Source organism: Bombus bifarius, unplaced genomic scaffold, assembly GCF_011952205.1.
Source record: "Bombus bifarius isolate JDL3187 unplaced genomic scaffold, Bbif_JDL3187 scf7180000007978, whole genome shotgun sequence".
NCBI lineage: Eukaryota > Metazoa > Arthropoda > Insecta > Hymenoptera > Apidae > Bombus > Bombus bifarius.
This window is the reverse complement of record NW_022884363.1, coordinates 736,007-744,740: the sequence shown is the minus strand read 5'-3', so window position 1 is coordinate 744,740 and position 8,734 is coordinate 736,007.

The following is an 8,734-nucleotide window of genomic DNA, read 5'->3' as shown; positions in this document are numbered from 1 at the left end:
ACCGTACGCGTTAACAGTTTTCTTTGTCGCGTGATATTATGTCTTTAACGGTTAGCAAAATTTAACAAATTTCCATGCAGATAATTGAGATGATATTTGGAAACTTTTGAACGGGGTGTAGCATGCAACGTAAATCTAATTCAAAGTGAAATATTCGTTACAATATCGGAAAGTGAAACGAATTTCTGTACTTATGTTCTGACAATAACATTTTCGTTAAAAAGAAAAGATCTGTACCTATTTAAAGAAAAGCACCGCTCCCTACTATCAAGTAGTTTTCTGTCGTTACACAACGCACAGTAGGCAGACACTGAGATCACACAATGGTTTTCTGAGTCAACATTTGTCACCGCTATATTTCCTAAGAGAGTAAAACAAATGCAAAATATTTACGCTTCAAGTCGCCGAATGTATGTCGCCGCGCGTGTAATCCGTTTTTAATGCGAATATTAATGTAACCGTAGAATACGGGCAGCATTGGTCGTCTGAGAACAGACGAAAGCTTAACGAGCATTAAAAATACGGAAACTTCTTTTTCTCGAGTTCGCCCTGTTCTGTTCCCGACGACGACGTTTCTGCGAAATTCTCCGTCCTCGATGGAGACCTCGAGAATCTTCCCTCCTCCCAGCGCCCGCTCTGTGAAAGTCAGACTAAACACTTTATCCCGGGGTCGGTCACAAAAAGAGTGTGTCACCCGCATTTTCGCGATGCGTGCGAACAATATCAGCAGGAAAAAGGAGGGGTGGGGGCGTGTAACGGAAGACGAAAGAGGAAACACGAGGGACGAACGAAACGGAGAAGACGGAGGATGTCTGGGTCCTCTCTCCGTTAAACTCTTCCAAGACAACAGATGTTCCCTCTTTTTTTCGATGGTCTGCGCATGCCACGCGAAAAAATTCTTCCTCTCACGACGCTGTCAAAATCGAACGAGGAGGTCTTATTTATCGGGGCCCCGTGGTCGTTCCCGGTTTCCCTTGCAGCTCGATTTCTTCTTTTTTTTCCTTCGAGCCACCCGGCTGAACGGGATATCGATATTATCCTCTCGTTTGCGTGTTATAAAATTCCCCCTTAATGAACTCGTCCCGCGGACTTATTTTTAGTGCGTGCCAGGCCATCGGGCCACGCTCGTTACGTGTCCACCGTTTCCATCGGAGGGAAACGAGCGAAATCTTTCTCGCACCGCGTTCCTTTCGTTTCACTTCCTAAAACATTTATTGGATACGCTAGATAACGACTTTGTACGCGAGAAGTTTCTGGATTGAGTGACGCATTGTTGGCCGTTGCACAAACGTAACGCGATATCCAGTCTGACGCTATTTTGTCAAGTAGATGTTACCGAAGATTCAGTAGTCTTTCTTCGCTCATGGTGAAAGGCATTTTGGCAATGATTAATATCATAGCGTAGATGTGCCATGGGCTGGACCGATATAGCGAGGTCATAAAATAGGTCAGAAGTTAAAGTTCATACGTTGTGAAAATTCAAGCCAATACATTGTTCGAAGTATTTTGGAAAAATATTTTTGGCTCTTACTAACAACTTCGCAGAGTGTACAATTTAGAAAGCAACTTTCAGGAATATGTAAAGGTTTCTGTTTCCTAAATCATAGATATATTGCATACGTACACGGAATTATAGAAATATACTGGTAGAAAAGGTAAACAAGTAGTATAGTCATTCATGATCAGACACGCACGAATACGCGAATTTTAAATAAAAGCTTCAGATCTAAACTGCAGCTATAAAATTGCTACAGCTCCAAGTGCGGTTACATTCACCGTTACTGTACCTTTTTATTCAATTTTTATCAATTGTAAAGTTGATATATATAATTTAAGAATTTACTATATCAGTTCCGCTATAATACACATCGAGAATATCAAAATTCCACATGATAATTCTTCCATAGACGATCCATACAATTGAAAAATAAAATGAAGGCCTAACATGTCGCATTTGTACGAAACAGAAAGCGCGCAGAATAACGAAACGTTTGGGTTTCGTGCGACGACTAGTAGCGAGCGAATCTGTTACTTTCTGCATTCTTTCGCGGAGTCGTTCGCAAGATCGGGGAGACGAGGCTTGGCTCGAGACGCGCGGTCTAAGTTTGCCACAAAGCCGGACAACTCTGATATATTAGTTTCATGCGTGGTTACATAACCGCGAAGAGTTGTTCGCCATCGCATACCCCACGTCAGCCCCGTCGTCGCGGATGAAAAGTCGTTGTTGTCGTCTTCGTCGTGTGCGAGGCGGCGTCATCCGCGTCGAGCGCCCGCGCGCGTTCTGGCGTCGTTGCGTCTCACGCGAATGTCACGCCATCACTGTTTTCTATCTTTTCGTAATATCGCGTGTCAACCTCTTGACAAATTTCTCGATTCTTCGTAATCGTGGCAAATTTTTAATCGGAATTTAACAATTCACGCACGATTCTTCTGTTTGTCTTCTTCGTTAGAAATTGTTCGGTGGGTTGGCCATTTCTGCGTATTTTTATCTTGCGCTTTTCGCTTGAACGTTCAGTATTGAATACTAGTCAGACTGTGTCGTAACATGTATTTCTAAACTTAACTTATTTAAATTACTTTAGGCTTAATCGCGAGAAAATGGACATCAGAAGATTAAGATGCAAAATCTTTTGGATTTTACTAGATTTTAGATAGCTACAAAAAAAAAAAAAAAAAACGTCGAATACAAATAATATCGCGTATACGATATTATCGATATAAATAGGCAGATTATGGATAAATTTAACGGGAGAGAAATATTTTAGTGAAACGGAACGAGTAGAAGAATCGTAGGTGATTTTCATCTGAAAAAGAGAGAAGAGAAACGCAGGGAACGAACTCTAGGGGAGTTGGCATAGTAGGACGGTCTCCGGGTTATAGTTTCCATGTAAATTAGCGGTCGAGGAAAGAGAAGAAGAGAAGGCCCGCGTCTTGGCCTGCAGCGGTCTTTTACGCCGTGAAACGATCATCGGCGTATGGTCGCTCGTAAAATTGTCAATGATGATGATTACGGTCCAATTACCAGTTCACGTATCGACGTTGTAAAGGAATAAAGAACAGGGAGAAAGAGAGAGAGAGAGAGAGAGAGGGAGAGAGGGTGAAAAAAGAAATACCGAGCAGAAGAGTGAAAGAAAAAGGAAGAAAAGAAAGGAGGACGGAGAAAAGAGTAACGGGAGAAGAAAAATAACTTTTCTCCCTCGCCCTGCGGGTCCAGCCGCTAAACGATAATCGTTCGCAATTTAGCAATCAAAAATTCGAAATAAATTCTCTTCCCGTTAGCAATTAACTCCTCGTCGTACGATCTTACATCGTCCTAGATACATATGTAATACTTAGAGTTTCGATCTCGTTTTACTTATCACGGAACAAGACACGAGCACGATCGAAATTAGAATCGTAACGCGTTCTAAATATCGGTTTCGCAATTACTCGCCGAGAGAAACGACGAGTGAAACAAGAAATAGATGAACGCGCCCTACACTGTATTTACCAGGACCACACGTCGCGTTTTCTATTGGCCACCGATTATCCGCCTCGCGATCGTATCTCGTCGCGCGTTTTTCACCGCGGCACGTTCGCTTTCGAAAACGCGCGACGTGTCTCGAAGCGGTCGCACGCAATGACTGCGCGACCAGTATGTTCGTTCTCGAAACGAGTTCATTATCTACGTGAAAAAGCGCGATCCATCATCGTGCTCGTCAGATTAGATCAAACGGAGAAACAACGCGCGCCACGTGTAACCGTGTGTAACAACTGGTAAGAAGCAGCCGAGGAGAACGCGCGGCCAAGCTCCGTTGTTTCGTTAGAAACAACATGACAGTTTGGCATGATTAGTACACGTGTACTATTGTTCATTCATCCCGAGGCCACCCACCATAGTGCGCACAAAGGAACGCGCCAGTGGTCCACCAGTGTAGAGACAGATGTAGATCACTCTTGTAGATACCGAGACGAAAAATAAAGAGCAGCAAAGCCTTCTACTCATCGCCGACGTGTTCCTTCTACCAATCGTCCAACCGTCTATTGGCTTCGCTTCTATTTACGAACGAGGCATTATCAGTCCCACCGGTTCTCCGCTATGTCTCGCGAGCAATCCATTTCCATTTCACAGATCAGATTGGTATCGCGCCGGGACTCCAATATCCCTTGCGAGCAACGAGTTCGCGCTAATAGAAAATAGAGCAGCAAACAATGGATAGCGTATAGGCGTGCGCTTACGGAAGGTTGTCGGGCTCTGTCGATTCGTAGGTCGCGATTAGATGGTTTTGTTGGCTCGATGTGTCGAGAATAAAGGAATAGGAGAAACTAGTTTCAAGCTTTCATAGATTCAAAATATGTTCAGTTTTTCTAAAAAGAAGATGAAGTTTTAAATGATATTTGAGTCGTTCATAGGCCAAAGTAGATACATATAGATGCAATGTTTCAAATTTTTTAAATTTTCACGCCTCAGTATCGGATTCATTTTTACGTTACATCGTTTCATCGATTTTCTCTATCTCTCGTTTCGTGAATTAGCCGATTTGGTAAATAAGTGGCACATTTAGAAGTCTTTGAATTTACATCGCGGGTTTTTGAATCTTAAAATTATTAAATCGTATCGCTGTACTAGATCCAAGTAGCCGGCGATCCCAGAGTCACGAGAACGAAGCAGAAGACCTTATTAATAATCGTAGAGTGTCACGGGAACGCAAGCGGAGTTTCCATCTTGGAGTTACTAGAAAAAGATCACAAGGAACCGGGATTGTGCAAAAGGAAGAGACGGAGAAATAGAGAAAGGAGGAGGCAGAAACCTGTCTGTCGTACTGTCCGTCAAGACGTTGCGTCTGGGGGGGTGGCGAAGGCGTAATAATAGCGACGATAATACATGCGCTCGACGCGGTGAATCTCGTGCGAGAGTCCAAGCAAACGGAGTCCTGGCTTGTCTCCCTTTATTTCATATCTGCCTGACTTTCTCTCTGATCTACTCCATCTTTCTGCTCTCCTCTGATGCGTGTACCACGTCTGAGGTGGGTGGCCACGGATTCAACGAACAATAGTACACGTGTACCCGTCATGCCAGACTGTCGTGGCTATTTCAGACGAAACAACGGAACGCGACCAGACGTATCTTCGCGGCCGTCGCTTCCCCACCTTGCGATCCGATCTACGTCCACCTGACAAATTCTCCTCCGTTGGAATCTCGCGCGCCTCGATTCGTTTGCGGAGCAAGACATTCTACTTATTTTTTACTTCTCGTTAAAATAATAAATACGAGAAACGAATTATCTTGGTACGAATTCCTTGGAAGCCAAACTGATCAACACCGCTTTTGAAAGTACCTCAATTTCGTTATCTGGCCATGTGATTAGTATCGAACTCCACTTAATGGAACGAAATTTGTAATCAGTATGTAATTTGAATGGTTTCCTGATAATCGAAACTATTTATTCGAAATTTGATTCCAATTGTATGAAACAGGAGTCACAGATAGCTTATTACGTAGACTCCAGCTGTAGATCGATCTGCTTGGTCCCTGATGGGTTTGAGTAATGAATGAAGTTCTAATTATCGAACAACAAAGTTCTGTAATTGCTGAGAAATAATTTAGAAATTATTAGACAAACCTTGCATCGATAAATAATACAATTTTTCTGCCGATCTATTAGTATATCAACGCCGAGCTCTGTGAGCAGTTTTGGACACGAAAAGCCACGTCCCTACCTGGCGCCATATAGTGCAAACATAAATTACTCTCGTGCATAGATAGAACGACGTGCCTCGGAGTAGAATGTTCCTCTTTTTCCTCGCCTCCCTTCCATTCGATAATTTTCTTCGATCCTTTTACCTCTTCGCCCTTCCTCGAACATCCTTTCTTCCGCCTAGTTCGTCCGCCTCGTACTTTCATTTTTCTCCTACAAACAGCTTATGGTGTATCTCCTTCCTTGTTTTACTAGGCTGCCCCCTCGGCGAATCGTCAGCGCTCGCTTCAGTTGCATTCCTCTGGCAAGAGACCTTAAGCGTAATTCCGCGAGCCGGAGCCCGTAACGCCTGCTACGAGCTAAGGCGGCGTCGATGACGGCGTTATTGCCACCCTGCAACGCTGCCGCTTAACGCGATCGCTGACTGAGACCAGCCGTTATCTGAGAATAGGCGGAGAGGCCGCGGTAAAATTGGTTGGAAAATTATGTGTACGCGCACTGGCTAACGTATTCGTTTTTCGAGTCCCGTCCCATGGAACGTCGTTGTGGCGCCGATATGCAGCTCTCGGCACTGTTTCAAGATTCTGCACCTTCTAATAGAAACTCTTATTAAACTACATGTTTATAGTAGCGGCGTATTAACTGGCTGGGAATTTGTTTCCTTAAATGGTCATCGTTAATCCTCGACAGTTCTACGGACTGATTTTTTCAGGAGCGAGCACGTGGTGTTACGTGTAATAATTTGCGAAAGTGTTGGAATACTTGCTAGTTGTATCGACTTATATGTTATATTCATCAAATGTTTCTCTAACTCTAAGTGTCTTTGCCATCGAAAAATGCTTTTGTGGATTAAATAAACAGATATGCCAAGCATCTATACTCAACTTCTTCTTGAGACTTTCTAGAAATGTGTCTACCTCGATAATTGGACAGACAAAGTCAGATCCATGGTCGGTTAACGAAGCACTGCTACTTTAGATAGAATTTTACTCCATCTGAATCGAAGAATAAACATAATTCTTTCCATTACCAACGATTTAACGTTCATATTATAGTTCACATTCGATCAAACACTAATTAAAATTTCGTTCCAATAACTGGAACTCTACTGCAACAAAACATTTCTCACATCAACGAATTAGAACAAACATACGATCTGACCGAGTTTTTCAAAACTACTTCAACGCGGTTCCTCTCACGCTCGTACAACTCGAAACACGTTACAGCTGTGTATGTATGAACGCGACTCATTTGTCGTTGCACCGCGTAATCGCTCCGTCCACCAGACCACAGACTGTTTCGAACTCGGCACGTCGCATCGTGTCGACGAAAATAAGCGGCAGTGCTCGAAACGAGAGCCACGATACCTGTCAGCGTGGCGGAACATCCGCAGAATTTCAGGAAACGTGAACGCAAAATCCCGTAACGTTTCGCTGTTCGTTTCACGAAGCACCATTATGTAAACCGCGAGACGGAACAATATTACTGGTCGCATTTTAGCCACAGACAGCCACCCACGCATGCTGGTTGGCGTTTGCCATTCGTCTTCCTTCCGCTCTTTCCACGACGTTCTCTCTCGATCCTCTAGTTTCCTTCTGCGCTTTCGATCGTACGGAACGACGCTGTGACGGACGTTCATCGCAACTTTTTTTGTCGTTGCAGACGCCGCGACGATGCACAGACCGTGCGAAAACGTTACGATCATTCCCCTCCTTGCCTTGCACATCGACCATAGCCATCGCTAATTCCTCGCTACTATTTGAAGCGGACGTCCTGTACCTCAACTCGCCTTGGACTTCGTCCAGGACGTCCGACCAATTCTCTTACTATGAGATCACTATGCGATCGAATGATTCCCCCGGGATGACCAAATGGAACTTTCGATGGAACTCTAACTACATCGTTGGTTTCAAAAAATAGAAAGAAAGGAAGTATCGATATGTATTCTGTTTTCTTTCTTGCCCAGATACTTACACGGATGTATAAATTGAAAAGTACAGCAAAGTGACGAAGATAATAAACCTTAGTTTACTAAATTTGCCTGGGAATTTTCGATTCTTTACGTCGTTTATTTGCGATCAATAAACTTACAAGTAAGTAATTAATTTTTTAAGAAGTTCGACGTGAATCTAAAGTGTCCGATTACAAAGGAGAAGTTCAGTTGATTAACTCGACTTCCGAGAAGCTCGTACGGAAACGAAAGTGGAGTTGAAACGCGATAGGAGATTCTTCGCGAATAAAACCACCATCTCCAAAAATACACGACAGGAAATACCGCGTAATCTATTCCCTCTAATCCCCATCGAAGCTCGTCGATCGTATCTCTCCAGGAAGCCAGGAACAAGCCACTCGGTTCCCGTGAAACTTAACGAACAGTTTCGCGAGAATCGTGATTTTTGCTCTCCCTTGTAAACGAGATAACGCGTTTGAATAACGGGTGTCTCATTCTGCTGTGAAAAATCTCGCGGCATAGACGAAAATGATCATTGTAGTTAGCCAGCGACTACGTCCTGGAAATTACGTAGGAGAGGAACTGAAATTCTCGCGGATGCTCGTTACCGTCGCTCGATTATAAGTTCTTTTCGTCCTTCTGCCATCGCCTGGAATTCTACCACAGGGTCACGGATTTTTCTTCCGTGTTTTCTTCTTCACGGTGAAGAGTTTGTCGCCAGCGAAAGGTGGAACGCGGTGAATTGGAGAATTTCGCGACACGAAAAGGTGCTAGTAGAGAAGGAAGAAGGAACGAACGAAGCACGGGCCGCGCGCGTTGGAAAGCCAGACGTCGCCGGCAATAACTTGTTGCACCCAACCACTTGTTGCACGCCTCTCAAAATTCTTCACGCCTCGCCGAGCAATTTTACCGTAAATTGCCTGTTCGGGAAAAAAATCTCTTCTCGTGGCGTATCTCATTGGCGCGAAGCCGGCACCGTGCAAGAACTGGTCGCGAAAGAGCATTGCTTATAAGATTGCGACCAGGAAGGACCAAAAAGGAACCCGATAGACGGACGCCGCGGTAACAAATTGAGAGATTTTACTACGACGCCGGTTCGCGCGAC